The 20,202-nt window shown below is 40.0% G+C and overlaps 1 protein-coding gene and 1 long non-coding RNA gene across 5 annotated transcripts in view; both read right to left on the bottom strand.

Moving 5' to 3' along the window:
• The window catches only part of LOC146693782 (cell adhesion molecule DSCAM-like), an 86,817-nt gene that overhangs the window by 60,244 nt on the left and 6,371 nt on the right, over positions 1 to 20,202 (bottom strand). The window contains exon 1 of one of the 4 annotated variants that reach the window (XR_014914806.1): positions 8,597 to 8,680. The exons of the other annotated variants lie outside the window; for them this stretch is intronic. The gene's annotated coding sequence lies outside the window, so the exon portion shown is untranslated. Of the gene's footprint in view, positions 1 to 8,596; positions 8,681 to 20,202 lie in introns of those variants that run through there. 4 annotated transcript variants of the gene reach the window in all.
• LOC146693783 (uncharacterized) lies at positions 488 to 8,147 on the bottom strand. Its single transcript, XR_014914805.1, has 2 exons — positions 7,757 to 8,147; positions 488 to 7,627 (listed from the first exon to the last, which is right to left on the bottom strand). It is a non-coding gene; the product is annotated as an uncharacterized LOC146693783 (long non-coding RNA).

The raw sequence follows: 20,202 nt of genomic DNA, 5'->3' as shown, positions 1-20,202 counted from the left end.
GCTGGAGCCTTTCTCCTGAGAAAGGAATATGCAGATATATTGAAAAGTTGGGCAGAGACCTATATTTTCAATGTTATATAAAGTACACTACACCACTACACTAAAAAAAACTATACAGACATTTCATTTAAATGTTTTGACTGTAGTTCAGGGCAGGATAACTATTTATCAAAATACAAACAGACAGTATATTTTTCTGTGAGATTATAAAGCTATATATTTGCTACATTAAGCTTAGATAAAACAGTGTTCTGTATATTGCTCCCCCACTACAGTATTTTCTTATAAATGTATTTTTTCTTACAAAATAATTTAAATAATATTATATTATAAGGGGTTGAAGGATATAAAAAAAAACAACAACAGCAATAGAATAATATTAAACACAAAGTGAACCGTCTTCCTTCATTAAATAGGTTCTTTTAGATGTTAAGGAGGAATTGACTTAACCAGGCTGGCGGAGAATGAAGACAACCGGACACCTGCAGCAGATGGGGAATCAGTGAACTTTTATTGAGACAGAGACAATCTCTCAACACAGCTCACATCAGGAGATTCCTCAGATTTGCTGTGAGGATAGGTATATATTCTCTAAAACTTACAGGAGGGGGTTGTGAGGAAAGTGCTGCATTAGCAGAAAAACAACTCCATAAAAGGAAATCGGCCTTGGGTGTTCTAGTCTCTTTCGCTTGCAGATATCTTCCACCTGCAGGATGAGGCGATCGCTTCTTATCGCTCTCAAGGCCAAAGTCGTGAGCACACATTTTTATTACACAGTTGCACAGTAACTTTAAAGCTGAACAATATTTAAAGCTGAATAATGTTTGATCAGATTATATTTTCTTCAAATCCCCCTTTTGACCCATCTTAAATGGGTCAACACACAAAAATAAGTAACATTCAAAGGAACACAGAGACGTGTCGAAGCCTGGCTCGAAAAACTCCTCGGGTCTTATCATTTGTCTTTATCTGTCATTGCAGATGAGGAGAAAAGAGTCCAGGCACCACCCTGCCCAGGGGTCGGCTGCAAGCAGTCTCGGTTCCCGATGAAAGCAGTAACAGCTGTCCTGCACAAAAGGATACAACGAGTCAGTGCAACCAGGGTAGTGACACAAAATTAACAGTTCCTGTAACCTAGCAACCAAAAAGCATAAGTAATGATAAAAATGTGGAGAGTGCAGAGTATACTATAATAATGAGAGATATAAACGTGAAAATGTGAAAGAATAAATCAATCGTAAAATAAACCCAGAACGGTAACTGCTAAGGACATTCAAAAGTGAATATGGTAAAACGTGAGGAAGGGGTGTGGAAAAAAACAATTTATATCCAGTGGTGGGAGTACACATTCGCTCAGGCTTAAGTCCGGAGACCCTGAGAACATCGCTTAACCCTCACAACCCGACCAGACACAGTTCAACCAGATATATCCTTCAAGAGGAAGTGGGTGAGGGAAACAATTAATAACAAGCCTAATACAAAACACCACAGAGAAACAACCATTCTAGAAGCATTTAAACAAGAGAAAGACGATAATGTTCGTCACCCTCACGATCAGAGTTTTCATCATCCGTTGGCGAGGAGGTAACCGTGTCTCGTTTCTTTCTAAATGGATCGGGCGTGGGCAAAACTGGAGAGGAAGTGGTGGGCAAGACCCTAGGGGCTACATTTGTCAGATTGGGACTGTCAGAAGGGGGCGAAGCTTTTGAACTTGAAGGTGTCAGAAGTGTCGGGGGCCCTTCACAGATCAGGATTATGCCAATGGGAATGAGACCCAGGGCCAGGAAGCAAACAAAGACGCAACATCTTTGCCTGCCTGTCATTTCAGGGGGAAAGGGCCAAGACATGTTTACTTAGCTTGGATGTCTTCTAATAGAGGATGATGGGGCAGAGAAAGGTGGTCCAGTTCCCCCCACCTCGCCAAGGGCGTGTTCTAGGAGTTAAAGAGCAACAACCTGCAATCTGTACCAAAAAATCTTCATAGTCCCACCGGAAAATCATAAGAGTAATAAACGATTCAGCTCAACAGACAAGTATCATGTTCAGGTTTCTCCAATCATTAAATCACTATTATTGCCACAATTTGCTTTATTCACTCTTTGGGCAATGTTATTCCAAGAGAGAGAGAGAGAGAGAGAGAGAGAGAGAGAGAGAGAGAGAGAGAGAGAGAGAGAGAGAGAGAGAGAGAGAGAGAGAGAGAGAGCCCCTAATGGCCAGTTAGTGGGCTCTAGGTCAAACTGTCCCCAAATTTGTTATTTGTTATTATTACTTGTTTTCATGTCACTTGTCCGTTTTCTACTGCACCCCTCTCACCAAAGCAAAGCAAACATTAGCAGCACATTGACCGTAGTCAGGCATCCTCATTCCATAGGTGCTATAAAACATTTCCTGTAAAAGAATCACAGTTTTCAAGACAGGGTGTGTCTCCCCCAACACTCTCACCAGAATACAGTGTAATAGCATCCCCAACTCCTAACCCATAAACACCGTTTCTTCATACATCCGCCCAGAAATCCTGTAATAGAAAAACATTAAAACTGTAACCCTGTAGGGAAGAAAATGTAAATGGTAACGCTGCGCAGTTACCTCTGTAAGCAACACAAGACACAAAAATGGCATTTACAGGTTCACTCATCCTCGAATATTTTGTCATCCTTCTACTCCTGTAAAAGAAACCCACATAAATTCATCCACCCTTTTATCCTATCTAGGTGGAGGTGGTTAACCTTGAGTCATGGTCAAGTCTTGTCATCTTTTACCAGTCAGTCCGTTTGTTTTTATTCCCAGTCTTTCATCCATTCATCCGTTCTTTGCTGATAGTGAAACCTGTCATCGCATCTAGTTTCCACACTCAGCAAAATGACGTCATCTCAAAAAGAAACAAGAACTTGAGTTTGGATTACCTCGCTGAATCCTTTTTTAAACAGGGACTCTCGTTTCTAATTGTCCCCACAAGTGTTTCCTCCAGAACCCATTTCAATGCGGAGAAACTCACTTACAACAATTTTCTCGCCGACGTGTAATGCTTGTAATTTCCGATGTGCAGATCTGCTTAAAGAAAAGATTCACAAACAAAAATTAGTAAATATAAAACAAAATAAAATGAAAAATAACAAAAACAAAATGCAGACGCCCGGGTCTTAGGACTTGTCACTGAATATTCTTCCCATCAATAAAAATACCAACCTAAACCTACACAGAGTCAAATCAACACCACCTCAACCTTTTCATATTCATAAACCTATATGTTTTGCGTTCGTGAAACAAAATTGAACCATTAAGTAAGTTGAGCTCTTGAAATGTTTTAATTCTCTTAATTCTGCCAGTTTATTTCAACACTTATTCAATGACTTTTATTCAACTGCTACTTGGTCACTCGACTTTTACCTGTTCAAATTGCCTAGGGTTCAACAAAGTCTAGATCCCCGTTATCATGAAACTTGAACGGTGTACGATGATTTACTTACAGTAATTTAGAATCATCACTCAACCTAGCTCTACTACTGGCACTGCGTGACTTTTCTCACACTGGAAACCAGAATTTAGTACAGAACTTTAATGCCTCAGGGAATCGCGTTCAAGGGCTGCCCCCCCTTCTCTTCTTCTTTGTCCGTGTGTTCCTCCTTTATTAAATCTCCATCACAATGACGTGGCGCTCTGAAATAAAACTCACACTGTTAATTCCTCGTTTTCACTCTGCACCACTGCTCAGAGTGTTTTCTTTTCTTTTTAGTGTAGAGTAAACAATTAAGTCGAGGCCTTAAGCCCCAGATATCTCGCACGGGCATCATTTTCATAACCAAACCGCTCCGGACTCTGCTCCCCAGACCACACAAATGCCCTCTGGGCTTATTATTATAGCAAATTCTGTATTTGACTTTGTTGTGTGCAGCATTGAGCCTTTGTCAGTAAAGCATTCTTCATTGCAGCAGCTGGAGCATTGTGTGTCACTTCTTAGTAAATTAAATCAACATTTTGATTTTAGTGCATGGGTATGTATCAGTTTTTACTCCCTCAACAAGTGCATAAGTGTTCATGTGTGTGTTTCCCTTCATTCTAAGTAGGCGCATGCAGAAGTGTGTGTTCGTGTGTTGGTATATGTTTGTGTTCATCACCTTCCTGTTCTGTAGTTTAGGTAAACCAGCGGCCTGACGCATGGCCTAGGGTCCTCCCCTCCTCTTTGGGTCTGTTTATGTTGTCCTTACTTTGCTCCACGGCCTTCTGCAGCTCTGCTGTTCGGCTCTTCTCAGAGGTCAGCATCCTTCTGCTCACCGTCCCTTTTCCTCCGGGCTTAATGCGCGTCTCGTCACAGCTCTGTCAGCTGACGCAGCCTGGGAATTTCCCCCGTGTAGTGAAATGGGCTTTAGGTTTAGTGCTCTCCGTCTCTGCTGCATGAGATCACTCTTTTGCAGCACTGTTGACATCCTCAAGTTGTTGTTGTGAGTCCAGCTGCTGTGGCCTTCAGGGGTCAAAGGGTCAAAGATGGTCGCGGAGAGGGCAACGATGGTAGAGGGGAGGGTAGGAGTCCAGGTCAGCTTCGGCTCTCAGAAAAAACAAAAACAAAACAAAACAGGCGAACAGGAAAATGATGTTGTGTTGGCTGTGCTGTGTTGGCTGTGTTATCCCGAGAGGGGAGAAACAACGAGATCTCGTCTCCCCCCTTTTTTGTTTTTGTTTTTTTTTTTTTTTTTTCACCATATAATCAACTCATAACCCCTCAAGTTGACAGGACAACACAGGTACGTGTTAAAATTCTTAAGATCCTGTTTAGAAACCTAAAAAGGAATTTCCTATCATTCAGTAGTCATTTGTCTTAAACAATCAACAAAAACATGTCCCAAGTCGACCCTTTTAACCACTAAATTTGTCGTGTCCTCACTTAATCCTCAGACCAGTGTCTTTGTCTTTTGACGTTACGTTGTTGTCCTGCAACCCAAAGCGTTTAATTGTCAGTAATGTATAAACTATATCATTTAAAAACAGGTGTATGTTAAGTGTCGCTACTTTAACCTTGCATGTACGTGCACATGTATGTAAGCTGTTTCTTCATTGCATGTATGGGTGCGTCTGTATATGGGTTACTTTAACTTTTTCTCAAACGAGGCATTTCTCTAACACGCACATGTGTCTGTTCCTCACCCTTCTCATATCTTTCTCTGGTTGTGTGTGGTTTTATTTGTTTCAGTGATTTACCAGGAACATCTTTTCCTTTTCTCCATGTCTTCCGCCAGAGGTTAACACTGGTGAGATTCAGGGACACAGCACCCAGAGCAGTTCAGCAAGAAAAACCCGCCTCAAACTACATTCTCTCTTTTTTTGTTTTACCGGGAGGGGTGAGGACAACTCTGGTGTCCAGCCGTGAATTTTAGCCAAAGCTTGGCCTGTCTTCTGCTGCCGTACTCAGGCTTCCAGGTTAAGAAAAAACACCTGTATGAAGACACTAAACATACATTTAGTATTTGTATAAACATAACTGCCTAAATCATTGAACTCTTGAGGAGGGTGTATTTCAGAATCAGAATCAAAATCAAAAACTTTATTGTCATTGTCATGAGACCGACGACATTAAGAATGGTCCCCGATCATTGCATCATCCCTAGTAATATCAAATATAAAAAAAAACAATAAAATTCAATCAATAAAATAGATAGAATACTTAAAATACTAAGTATTCCCACCGTCATGCTTCAGACCGTGCATAGATTAACACAAGAGTGGCATGGTGGACATTTTTGTAGTATTCAGATGTGTTATTGCAGTTGGATAACAGCTGTGTTTGAGTCTATTAGTCCTTGCTCTGATTGCCCTGTACCGTCTGCCTTAGGGCAACAGTTCGAACAGGGAGTGGCCAGGATGTGAGGTGTCTTTTATGATGTTTTGGGCCTTTTTAAAACAGTGGGCGTTGTTTGACTCTTTACTAACTTTAAAACCCCACCATAACAATTTCTCACTGACAAACTTCTATGCATCCATTTAAACATGCGAAGCCAGCACAAAATCACACACATACCCCTACAGCAAAGCTTTAACATAACCACAATGCAACTCCTCCCTTAAACGGGAGAAATCACCCTGAATCAACCAACTCTATATAAAACGTCAAACAAAGATAAACCACAAACATTTCTACACTTCTGTGTCTTCCACGCAGCACAATAGGCAGAAAAACACCGATTACTCACAGTCTACAACAAAAGAAAAACCTGCTCTTTTCACAACTCTCACAGCTAAAGTCAAAACTCTTACCCAGTGCCTCTGAAATAATAAAAAATCACCAAATACTCGATTACTCTTTTCACTCGCTCCCTCTCACTCCCTTCTTCCTCATACAGCATACACGCTCGCTCCCGCGGACCCGCTCGGCCCCGCGGGCTCACTCGGCCCCCACCTTTTTCCTCTCACAGAGACAGAGAGAGAGACCCTTTTCCTTTTTTTTTATTTCTCCAGCACACATACACACACAGAATCCCAACTGAGAGAAAGAGGGAGAGAAGAGAAAAGAGTTGTAGAGAGGAAGTTTTTTAGCAGGAGTTTCAGATCTAACAGATTTATACAACTTATTTACACACACCGGTAATTTATGTTCTATTTATTGATTTTAAAGGAGAATTTGGGCCAGCTGGGTTTCTGCCTCTGTTAGGCACTAACAGCTGGGGCGCTGCTTTAAAGGTGAGTCAGCACTGAAATATCCCTTCAGGTGTTACCAAGCTTCTACCAAACCGGAGTCTGGCGGGTAACCTTGCCTAGAGCTTCCTGATAGGGGTGCTAGTTGGTTGTCACCTTGTTCACACGTCTCATTCACACTTCATACATTACCTGCAGTCACTCATTACCCTCCTTATGTATGTAATAAATGTGTAAAAAAAAAAAAAAAATTCTATGTGTGGTGTATTATTTTAACCAAAAGAGGAACCTAGTTCCTTTAATTGTGTAATCTGTGAACAACGGAGAACCAAACTGTCCTGCCCAGTGTTCCACAGCAAGCATTCAGCGTGTATTTATGTGTGTCCAATATCAAACAGAACATCAAAACATTTAAAACACTAAAATCATCGGGGTTTTAAGAAGAGATCCGTTTTCTCCTATTGATCAAAGGGACCCCTCCTTTGGACTCCAACCAGTACTTCTCCTTTTTAAGTTTTAGAGGATCTTTTCTAATAAAGTCCTCTGGGCCTTCCTAACCCTTCTGTAGTTTAGAGAATATTACTAAAAAATATTCTCAAGGCCTTTAACCTTTTAATTTGTTTAGAAAGGCGTTACTAATAAACCCTTTCAAGGTCCCAGACCTGCACTGAGGTATTTATCCGACACCGGAGAGCAACCCGTCGGCTGCAACCGTGGTCAGACCTCAGTTCACTCTTATCTTTATTCACTTATTCACTTATTTCTTATTCACTTATCTCTTATTCACTTGTCTGATTCTCAACAAGCCTTAAGTAAGCCAGACAATTTTGGTTATGAATTACTAGGAGTTTGGACACTAAGTATTTTTATAATGTTCAATATAGCAGAAATAAAAGGTCTGCTTACCTTGTTTTTTGTGTGCACACAGCTTTTGTCCAAACTCCGTTCACTCAGACCACTGCCGATGTCCTCCCATCCGTTCCAGTTTGGCCTGGAGCGGATCCTGTTCGTGACGCCAATTGAAGGATATAAAAAAAAACAACAACAGCAATAGAATAATATTAAACACAAAGTGAACCGTCTTCCTTCATTAAATAGGTTCTTTTAGATGTTAAGGAGGAATTGACTTAACCAGGCTGGCGGAGAATGAAGACAACCGGACACCTGCAGCAGATGGGGAATCAGTGAACTTTTATTGAGACAGAGACAATCTCTCAACACAGCTCACATCAGGAGATTCCTCAGATTTGCTGTGAGGATAGGTATATATTCTCTAAAACTTACAGGAGGGGGTTGTGAGGAAAGTGCTGCATTAGCAGAAAAACAACTCCATAAAAGGAAATCGGCCTTGGGTGTTCTAGTCTCTTTCGCTTGCAGATATCTTCCACCTGCAGGATGAGGCGATCGCTTCTTATCGCTCTCAAGGCCAAAGTCGTGAGCACACATTTTTATTACACAGTTGCACAGTAACTTTAAAGCTGAACAATATTTAAAGCTGAATAATGTTTGATCAGATTATATTTTCTTCAGGGTAAACTGTGCTTCTGCAAATAGACAGCAAGTGAAAGAGTTTTTTTTCCCCAGGGATATGAATAAATGGCGAAAATAACCTTATCTTTTATGTTAGCTTAAATTAGCGCTATAAAGGCTAATGCTAATTTAAAATAAAATACAAAATAAACGAGCTAACACTGATATTAGTAGCATTCAAACCCGCGAAAAACTATGTCAAAAAAGTGCACTCATTTTAGATGTACTTGAAACTTCTAGATTAAAATGTTTAGGCTAACAAAGTTAGTTGTTTTTTGTTGTTTTTTTAGCTAGCTAGAAACCCACAAATGGGATGGTAGCTGTTTATTCTTCCTGTATTAAAACACACTGGTCAGAATCATATCAATTGTTATGTCAAATTAAACAATGCTGTTTTTTCTACTGAGACTGTAATATCACAGGTATCACTGCAATATCTCACCATGCCTGCCTGGTCTCCCTGGTTGGCAAGAATGCAGCCTAAATTTTATTACCAAAAAGGAGCAAAGTGCCTTATATGGCTTGCATTATAGCTTTTAGGGGGCTCTAATCACCTTTGTGAGGAAAAATGTAAGACACAATAAAATAATATATTTATAGAAAACACATTTTTGATGCTGTAATTATGGTTTTTAACATGTCAGCTGTGACTCAGACTGTAGTACAGCCCACAAGTAGCAAGTACCAATCAATCAATGTCTGCGTCCCTTTTTTTATACAATACGTGACTCTGCTTGCTGCCTGTCTGCAATATGTTATCTGCCTGTCCTAGAACATGCCCATATGCATACATGCAAAATATTTTCTGCAGATTCATTTGTTTAAAGGGGTGATAAGATGTTTACACAACTCATTATGTTTCTCAGATATGTGGAAAAAATAGGTATTTGTTAAATATAGTGTATTATATAGTTTATATCTTATAATATATATTGCATATACAGTTTCTTCAACAATATATAAAGCAGATTGTGTAAATGTCACATATGCGTTTATAGAAAGACTGACTTTTTAAGAGTGGGTGGTCCAAATAAAATTTCTGCAATGTGCACTATATATGCTCCCAGCAGAGAAACTTTCATATACCTGTACAGTCTCTAACATCAAAAAGTTTTAGCCAATTTAAATATTTTAAGACGCTGTGGGATTGTGCGCCGGGTTCTCGATGGGTCTGTGGCACCGGCTAAGATGAAAATAATACATCAAAGTCATATTAAATTCTGATTCATTCTCTTTTTCCAGCTGGCACTGGGAGTATCAATCTTCTCAGTGCTCTGTTGATAATACAGATCGGAGGTGATGGTGGTGGTAGTAGTTTTTTTTTTAGGGGGGGTTCAGCCTCACCTGATGGTGCTCAAGGTTAGTGAGAAGGAGAGGACACTTTAAAATCACTCGTGTCAAGATATTTTAAACATACTGCTTTGATTCGTTTTCATCCAGCAGAGAATTTCCCTCATGTGAAATCCAAAATACACAGCTGATTATGCTAAAGACAGTTTGTGTTGTGAATGAGGTGTGTGTGTATGCATGTAGTAAAACGTCATATTTTGTAAACTTCAATTGATTGGATTTGGGGAAGTAAGTGAAGAAAGTTTGTCAATTTTATTTAAACGAAATTAAAAAATACACATAATATTTTTTTTTAATTTAAAAAAAAATCCAGTTACAAACAGCTAGCACACTTCAAAGTTTTCCAATCAAATTATTCAAGTGAAGTTAATTGACTCTTGAAGATGTTACAATAGAAAATGTCTCGAGAGAAGATAGATTAAAGAAGTGTGCAGTTGCTTGAAAAGCTTCTATTCTTCGCGAGCATCAGAGAAATTGGATTAGGATTTATGCCACGGCTGTTTTGATATTCGCCTATTTCACATTTAAAAGTAGGTGAGAGCTATTCAATTTAGACTGGCTGAGTGAGATTGATTTAATTTAACAAAGAAATGGACTCTGGTGAAAGTGCGCATATCGCTGCACTGCTCGTTTTCCTAATTGACTAAACTCAGGAGCCAGACCGCAAAATGGTGTGATGACGCATGTACATCACTCCCCTCGACCTCACAAAGAGCAGCAAGTCATTCCCCAACAAATGGCCTCAGGGTCCAACCACTTACTACATTGCCCTGGAGGAAATCAGTAATTGGCATAATTTTTCATGAGCTCAACTGTAAAAGGTGAAATAAATGACACAGTTCAATAATGCATTATATGTATCTATAATTGACTATGATTTTTTTTTTTCGGGATCTTCAGAGGGACAGGAGGAATGAGGGAAGCTGTTTTATGTAAACCTTAACTATCACAAGAACTTTTTTAATATTTACCCTCTTTTAAATGTAAGCTTTTTATTCACTAATCTGGTGCTTACTGTCATAGTTTTGAGTGCTATTCTTGCAGTTTCCTATAGCTAGCTCAATTGTATTTTGTTTGCACGTTGCACTTCTGTAATTCCCACTGTTTATGCAACTGGTTTAGAAAGCAATGAGACAGATATTGGAGCAATAATGTTAAAAACTATCATTATTTACTATTTTTTAAGACTTTCAAAGCTATAAAGAAATCTCTACAGGGCTGAAGTGTATGTGTATGAAGTGTTTGTGTTTGGATTGCGTTATAAGCATGTAAGAATATATAAGAACGTATATAAACACATCAAACGCGACTATATCACCAAAAATAAATAAATGCATATAAAATCACACTATTACTTACATCAGCGGTCCCCAACCCCCAGGCCACGGACCGGTAATGGTCCGTGAGTCGTTTGGTACCAGGCCACGAGAGTTGAGGCTTGGGTGTAAAATTTATGGTTTTCTGGGGTTTTATCGGTTTTTAATCAGGGTTTTTTTTTTAATCATTTTTATCATTAACTCGGTTTCCCTGGGTCTTTTCCCAAGTGTTATGAATAAATCTTTTTTTTTGGTAGCAGTGCTGGTTTTCTTTTTTTGTATTTATCCACAAACCCTTAAAGGCCGGCCAGTGAAAATATTGTTGGACATAAACCGGTCCATGGCGCAAAAACGGTTGACTTACATGGAATAATATTATCATTCATTTTATTACATCTGGAGATGTGTTTGTGATTCTGAGTCATAAAAGCCCAATAGAGGCTCTCCTTTTAGCTTTGCTTTGGTCTCCACCCACTCGTGCTAAATGCTACACTAAGTTCACCAGCTAGATGCCAGCTGTCTCCATCTTTTGTTTGGTTATGAACCAATATGTATACATATTTTTTCCCCTTAGAAGAGCTTTCTTGTAAAACTAAAGAGGCGTGAAGAGTGAACAGAAGTTATCCATCATAAAACAATAAGATGCAAGACACAACAGTGGTGTGTAGCGACAGGTGATCATTTTTGGAGAGTTTATTACTAAAAAAAACCCATTGACCATATAAAAATATTCCTTAGAGCACCATTTTGTATTGTGTTATACTGTGTCCTCATTCTATAGTGTTTTTTATGTGCATTATACACATAAAAACATCACGTAAAAGTTTAAAGGTTTTTATTGGGAATGTAAGATATGGGAAAATTAGCTCTTTGTTTATTGCCATCCGCTTTAATGGGACGACAAAGGTTGGTAGTGTGTCTGTTGTTAGACTGCCACACAGATATTTAAACATAACTATACAGTTATTTCTTGCAGAGCTGTTGTAATCTATTGTCTGTTTAATGTTATAACTGAAAAACTATTAGAAAAATCTGTTTATTGAGTGTTTGACCTTCTGATGATCTGTTTCAGAGAAGCTGTAACATTCCTACAGAATTACTGTATATACAGCAAACAACACCTATTATGAGCCATAGCTGTGCTCCTTTCCACAGCATAACTGATCGGCTGACAGGCTGTTACCATCCACAGCAGAGCCACGTAAACAGTGAATCAGTGTTAATGCAAGGAAATAAAGATTAGTATACATGGTTGATTCCACAGGTCCTGAAGTCCTTGACTCGCCGCTTAATTATTTTTCAGCCTGACACATGCTCAAAACATGCTACAGTCACTTTTTGTGTGATGTTTTCCTCTCTCATGTGTCCTTGCAAGTTAAGATGAATGGTCCCGGTGCCACATGGGACTTCTCATCCCACACCAACATATTCCATCTTTTATGCAGCTGCTAGTTTTTTTGTCATGAACTCTCTGTGACATGTGAAGAAGAGAGAACAGCAGAAAGCAAACAAGAAGGGGCAAAAAGAGAATCAGAGAGATAGTGGGATTGATTCAGCTTCCCATATTTCAGGGGGCACTTGTGTTGCATCTGTTGAGCGAGCAGATCTATTGTCTGAGTTGTCAACGCCACCGCAGCATGGGGACTCTGCACTGCATGGTAGCGTGGCACCGGGTACCTCATAGTGACAATGTGACAGCAGGAACCTTGGGTAATTAAAGCAGCTCTGTGCTCTGTGCCCTCAGGGCATGTCTGCCTGGGATGTGGAGATCATACCTGGCTCACTCACATTCAACACTAACAGCGGAAGCAATTTTCAACCTTAACAAATTCCTGCTCTGTGCATTTATGGATAGTAGCATTAGTGTGATGTAGGCAGCGCTCGAGCATGTGATCAAGTTTTATTCCCAGCAGCTAAAAATAGGGCCTTGACCTGTGGGTGACCCAAATTTGAAATACACTGTACAGGTACACTGCATTTCATTTAATCTGATTACCATGGATGAAAATCATATTTCACCAAAGTAAGTTATTTTTTCTTTATATCAGTCTATGAACTTGAAAGCAATATGTGTAGAGCTATGTATAGAGCTAGGAGCTCTGATACAGGGAGATGATAACCAGCCAGGGCCAGGGAGTCCACTGTGAGTAAGCATTCCCACTGATCTGATCTGGCCAGAGGCAATACACCATGCATGGAAGTTAAATGACTGTATTCCAATTTGCTCTCATGAATATTAAGCAGGGCTGTGACAGAAAGGGCTGGCTGTACGCAAGCTGCTGATCCACACCGACAGATCAGTCCTCTGATGTCTAGGAGGGGCGGGCAACTCTAAAAACGAGGCCCCCACAGCAGATGAGCCTCCTCCTCCTCCCTGGTCTATTTTCATGTCTTAAATGGGCCAGAGTGGCTGGCTGTCTCATCAAGGGAAAGCCAGAGACCCTGGACTGGTTCTCAGTTAGTATAACTAAGCAATAAAGACGTTGATGTCTAAATTATGCTGCTGCTACTGCTGATGATGATGAGTGCAAGTGAATCTGATGAGGGATTATACCGTAGCAAACTATAGCAGCTCCCTCTGCTGCTGCTGATGATGAATAAAAACCTCCACTAGTAGAAATCTAATATTGCTATGTAATATAACAAGCGCACTAGAAGGTGGAGGGAAACCAAGGTCTGTAATAAAGTAAACAAAAAAGCACTGCTTTGAAATTGTTGCATATATCCACTGCAGATTTACAAGGAGTTGGATTTTACTATGTGAACCTGGAAAACGCTGCTACTGAACCGCAGCAGCTTCTCCAATTAGACCAAACTTATTACAGATGATTTAAGATTTCAACACCTGCAGTTTTACCTATTAATTAAAATAATTTTCTAATTTTACTAAGACCTGAGGAGAGCAGCACTGCGCTGTTGCCTCTCCTCAACCCAATTAACATGAATAAAACCTGTGTATTTATAGAAAGCTAATGCTAATCCTTTTGACAAACATGCACAGGATTGTTTGTTATAAATATATTTTAGGGGTGATTTATTCCCACAGGGTGCAACATTGATGGTGTGCTGTATAAAGTAATCCAGCACTGCTAAAAAGAAGCATTTAGTAATGTATTTACTGTATAAACCAATAATTTTTTTGTATGTTACATAAAATAATCAGAGGACTATCCCGTGAACTCCACAGTGGGGGTTGAGTTGTTATCTTTTAATTTTAATAAGTTTGCCAGGTGAAAGTTGATTGAGAGGAGCGAAGATACTTTATATTTATACACCGATTAATAATGTAAATGCTTTTATTTGTGTGAAGGAAACATCAAATGGAAGGAACCAAGTAACAATCAAAGCAGCACATAATCTAGCGAGGGTCTCATTTAATCACTGATTTATTATCTCTGCAGACTCAGCACAAACACAGGCATGCTGGATGCCTTTTACATTTAAAACGATGTTACCTTTTTAAATATAAAAGAAAATTTATCAATGAATCAATTTTTGTTTAATTTTTAATAGTAGTTCATCTATTTTAGCTAGCTAGAAAACTTTGATTAATTGGTGCTACGTAGCGCTCTGCTAGGATTAGCTAGGCTAATTCAAGTCAGCACAGCTGTTGCTGCTTTTTTGGAGCATTTTTGGTAGAAGTTTAAAAAGTTTTAACTCCAGTATTGGTGAGTGAAATTATTCTACTTTGTTAGTCTGGCACTTAGCACCAGTTAGCAGGTATCTGTTTTTGTGATGTTTATGGATGTAGCTTGCTAACCCAACTTGCTAATTTGAATAATAACTCCATCCTTTCATCTAAATACAATAACTTCTCACTCGTGCTACTACACACATGTAATGTGCTCACTTATAAGATACCGGTAGCATTGTTCTGCTTGCCTAGCGTCATGGTATAAAGAAAGTAGACCATCTGTCAATATTAAGGTTTATATTGTAGAACAGTTTGGTATACAAAGGAGTTTGTGATCAATTCAAAGGCTGCAAGGCGCCCAGGCCCTGTGGCTGCAGAATAAGCCGCAGTCATCTCCAGCAGCTCTGTGGAGCTTTTCTATAAACACAACACTGTGCATTACAGTCAGAAATCTCCACTATGGTCTCATTTGTCTAAAGGACATTGTTACACAGGTCTTGTGAGCTTGTTGCAACTTTCTTAGCTGTGCCGTCATGTCCTTTTCAGTGACAGTGTCTTCTCCTGCCTTCACCCTTCCAAACCTGTTCATTCTTTTTTTAATTGTACTGTCATGAACTTTTAACATTTAACATGCTAACTGAGGGCTGTAAAGTCTGACATGTAGCACTGAAGGATTTGTTGCAGTTTCTCAGCTTCTCATTGCTCAGTCTGACCTTGTGGTGAATTTGCTAGGAAATTGACTCCTGAGAAGACCGGTAACTGTCTTGAATGTTCACTGTAGAATGATGGACTTCAGACTGTTTGGAAATGGCCTTATAGCCCTTCCCAGATTAATAGACGGCAGCGGTTGCATCATCTAAAATAGTTACTGATGTCTTTCCTCTGTGGCATCATGTTAACACACACCTGAATGCTCCGGACCATCAAACTGCCAAACCTTCTGTCTCATAGAGGGCCTCCCATGCTCTGATGATCAGTTAATCAAGTCCATTTGACTAGCAGGACTTGGCTTCTACTTACCCTCTTAATTCTTGTGGATGCCACAAGGTTGTACTTAGTTTTTCACACACTTTGTCTACATTTTGGCTTAATTTTTGTTAAATAAATAATGACGCAGTGTAAGGTCTGAGGTTCTGAGGTTGTATTTTCCTAATTGCAAGATTGGCTGTGGCCAAGATTATTATGTTTGATACATAAAAATTTAGAATTTAAAGAGGATGTGCTTTTTTTTTTACCATAACTGTATATTTTCTGCCACAGTTTTTATTCAAATAATACATCGCTAAATCAGTAACCCATTCTCTTAAGAAACATATGCAAATACATCCTTTAAAGAAGTAAGTCCAGCTTCATCGAAGAGTCTGCGTTGCTATGGCTCTATATTTATAATGATGACTTTATAGAACAGTCAGGCCCAGGTTTGTCAGAAATAGACATCATAATCTTCTATCCTTTAAGACTGTCTGTATGTATTCAACAGGTTTGATTGAGCCTTCACTGGATATAATCAAATCACCTCCAAAATAATCTAATGGTCAACATACACTGCCTTTCTTGATAACATGATTAAGCAGCAACATTCTCACTGAACAGATGCTTTTTCAGTCTACCAGAGGCCCAACCTCAGTTAGACAAGCAGATATCACACATACTGGACAAGCAACCTTATTATGTCACCCAGCATTAAGTCTAAGGGCCTTCAGAAAAGTTGCTGCTGTTGGATTTATCATAACTGCTGTCCACCTAGATGGTACCTAGGGAGCTCCATGGTGGTTTCATAGGGGTATATGAGAAGCTTCTGAAGAGGCTGACCTGACACAGATAGCCTTTGGCCCTCAGGCTTTGTTATTTTATCTGTGCCAGCTAAATCTGTTAGGTAGCCATGGCACACCTGTGCAAAATATGCAGAGGAAACTTTTTCTGTTTACTTAGAAGTCAAAGCAAACACCTGATTTCACAACACAAGCATCGGCAAACTCACATAACCAACTCGATTTACGTACAGAGGAGGTGCAACAGAGATAGTTAAATCCAGACCACAGAAAACTGATTGTCGATATTAGCTCTGAGGAAATAATGCAGGTTCTGGGTGTCTAAACATAGCCAGAAGGAAGCAGCTACAATGAGCAAACTTCTGCAGGAGTTGACACTGAAAGGAAAAACAAATTAAACTTGTTGCCAGCGAACACGATTTGCAGATATCTTCACCATCAGCATTTGGATGTTTGTTTGCTAACGCGACGCCCATGCTCAGTATCACATATGCTTTTTTTGGTTTCTTCCTGTTCTGTCAGCCTTTTTCTGTGTTTTTAAATGAGCCGTTGGTTTGAATTGCACTATCATTTGAAGCCCGCCTTGTTCTTCCAGCTGATTGCAGCGTCCTTATTAGCTTTTTTGCGACCCTCCTGAACTCGATTTTGAGAAGTGCTTTACACTTGTGATTTTATTGCTACCAATACTGCACAGGTAATAATACAATTATTGCCTCGGTTACCCTTTTAAGATACATACCCCTGTCCCTGTTTTGTCCAAGAGATGTCTGTGACCAGCAGCTGGTAGAGTGTGTTAATGTGGATGTCACAGCAGCTGGCTGCTCTCATCCTGTTAGCTCTGCCTGCCATTATCAGGCCCTCCAACCGCCACCACCTACTCCCCCTCCAAAGCTGCTGTGATTGCTGCTGCGTGCCGTACTCATTTTAATACTCCAGACTCATTTGACCGTCTTTATGGACTTATCATATTAAACATTTATCACAGCCATTTCCCTAAATCAAGCATGTTTATTCAACACTTAGGGGACCACAGCCGGGATCCTTTCAGCACCCCCACCCCCGGCACACTCACACATTTCACACACACACACACACACACACACACACACACACACACACACACACCTTTATTTTCTCCTTTTCCTTGTTTCTCTCCGTTCCTCCTCTACTCTCCCTCAGCCCCCCTGGCTTGCTTTATTACAGTCCTCGTTTCCCTCTGTACGCCTGCCTGAATAAAATGAGAGGCAGTTTTGTACAGTTTCTTCCCTTTTCCTTTCCGGTCATCCTTTCCTCCAGTGGCTAGGACACAAGGGGAATTGTGCTGTGCGAAGCCGAGCAGCCAAGCAGACACAAATGTATTCTGAGCATTTAGTCCTTTGAATGAATCGAGTTTTAATTTAATCATCTGATCAAACACTAATTAGCATAATCACTTGTGGGGATGGATGGTCTAGATAGAGACACAGAGCAATACATAATAGACCCCGTCTATGTGTTGCTAAATGTCTGCGGGACGCTTAAAAACACATACAGTATATAAATGTTACAAGCTTCTGGGGACCCATGTGGGGCTTTGCCCAAATTACCTCCTCTTGCATGAACAATAGAGGGAAGTCTTCTTCAACAGCACAGCCCCAGCAAAGTGATATATTCACTGCTACACTACCCTACAATCAAATGCACTGAAGCCAGGCCCCGCGTCCGCTTATTTGATCTTGGACAAGATGGCTTACTGCAGCATCACACCTTGGCCTGAGCAAAGGAGGTCTGGGAATTCTAGGAATACCACAAAGTGCTAAGATTATTGACAATGCACTCAGTCTCACACCGGGCCGAGGGATCGATGAGTGGCCAGAAGGACATAAATCAGACTCCTGTGGCTCCACTCCATGTCACACACTAGCCCACCCACCCCACTTCCCAATTAAACTCACGTACGCACTGGTTTGCATGCACACAGGAACACACACTCCGTAAAGCCTCCCGACACATTATATATATACTTCACATGAACACCAGGAAATACAGCACTACCTTCCACATCTCATACACACACACACACACACACACACAGGCATATTCTCACACACCTTACAAACAAGATGACAGCGCTTTAAAAATGGCCAGCTAAAAATAACCGCCACTAACTTGGTCTTAAATCTTAGCATCTGTGCCAGGTTTAAAAATAAGGAGCAATGTCAAGAAACCAAGCTGGACCCATTTGTCTTTCTGTCACTCTGTCTATCCAGCTTTGCCTCCTCCGTTATCCCGTAGCCTACTTTAATATTCGGACAACGGAGCATGAGACACTGGGACAGACTTGATGATGAAATATCTCCAGGAAATGCATTTTTGAATAAACTGACTGAGATGCAGATTTGAATATACAAGGAGGGTCCATGAAAAGCCAAGCTCAGAGGCATCACTGGAAAGAAAGAGACAGGCTGGCAGACAGTTGGTGAGCCACAATACATCAGGCATGCATCATGCTAAGGACAAAGTCACGCGAATCAATTCAGCCTTGGGCTACCAAGTGAGTCGAGTTCAATTCCTGGACCTGGTATGTGGATGGCTGGATTAACAGCCAGTATTTATGAGGTGCAGTGTGATTGTTTGTCTCTAGGGGTGATGGATAGCAAACTTGTCGCACCTTCAACACCTGTCTTCCACGATGGGCAAAAACTGTGGTGGGATACTCACCACAAGTGAGCCTGCAGACACACACACACACCAATGAGACCCAAAAAGGACTACTGGTGTGCGTGCACATATAATCTATATTTTATGAAAAGGTCATGCATGTTTTTATATTTGACACAAGTATTAAATAACATTTCTCTGTCCTGTTTGGAAAAAGGGAATCAAAACTGGATTGAATTTCACAAAACCAAGTTTCTTCTGGCAAAACAGCAGCACATAAAAACTGCAAATAGAGAAACAAGGTTTTACTTCTAATGAACTCGTTTTGGGGGGGATATTGTCACAAAGGCTCATGCAACCTTGTAACAATATAATCTCATGTTTAGAATAATTGCTATTTAAAGCAAACATCTGATTGGAAGCAGATCACAAACTAAAGCAAGTTAGCAAGGCTAACTTGGAACACTTTAAACCCAAAAAAGATACAAAAGTCATTGAGAAGATTGAGTAGTTTAATTAAATTGTGCTACTAACACTTTGGGTTTGATGAGACACATTTTGTTCATTTTTGAATAAACTATACTTCAATAACTTGAAGCTTTTTGAGAAATTTTTTTCTAAACCAGTTCCTGACTAACATTTGGAGACCTCACTGCAACTATGAAAAAGAAATAAATGAAATAACATTTTTTTTTAATATATGTAGTTGCCTGGTGAGTGTGTTGAAATTTGTTTTTTGTTTTACACACCTTCATTTTTGACCAATTGCAATTAGGTGTGCAACCAACTTGTCACCCAGAGGTTGATTGTGCAACAACCTTCTAACTATTTTGGATTGTAAGGTTATTGCAGAGGTCACCTGGTGGGAGCCAACCTGTCTGCAAACAATCGCAGTGTGACTGCAACCACTCCCAGACAGATTGACGAAGGTTTTCAGATAACTTCTGTCAGATTGACTGCAACGTGTTGGCAATCTGAGTCAGGACCCGTCTCTTTCTAATTGGCTTTCTACTTAACTTATCTGGTCGCTAACTGATTTTATTCTGGTTATAGTCCTTTATAAAAGTGAGGTTGCTGAGTGCCTGTGTCATTTTGCACTTAAATTGTCATCTTGCAGAAACTATGTCACTATTTATGGAGGAATTTCTGAATTTCAAATCAGACGGAAACTGACTTGCAACAGATCTGCAAGTTTTCATCATTAATCGCCACATTATCTCAGACAGATCTCACAAACTTGCCAGCTTAACCCCATTCAGTCAAACTGAGAGCAGACTGACTCTGTAACATGCCATTTTATCCCACCAAAATCACTCTGAAGACAGCAGCTGACTGC

This window comes from Copadichromis virginalis, linkage group LG14 (assembly GCF_057382275.1).
Source record: "Copadichromis virginalis isolate Kocher_CV1m ecotype Utaka linkage group LG14, C_Virginalis_male_GT1.1, whole genome shotgun sequence".
Lineage (NCBI taxonomy): Eukaryota > Metazoa > Chordata > Actinopteri > Cichliformes > Cichlidae > Copadichromis > Copadichromis virginalis.
This window is presented reverse-complemented; position numbering and strand designations above follow the sequence as displayed.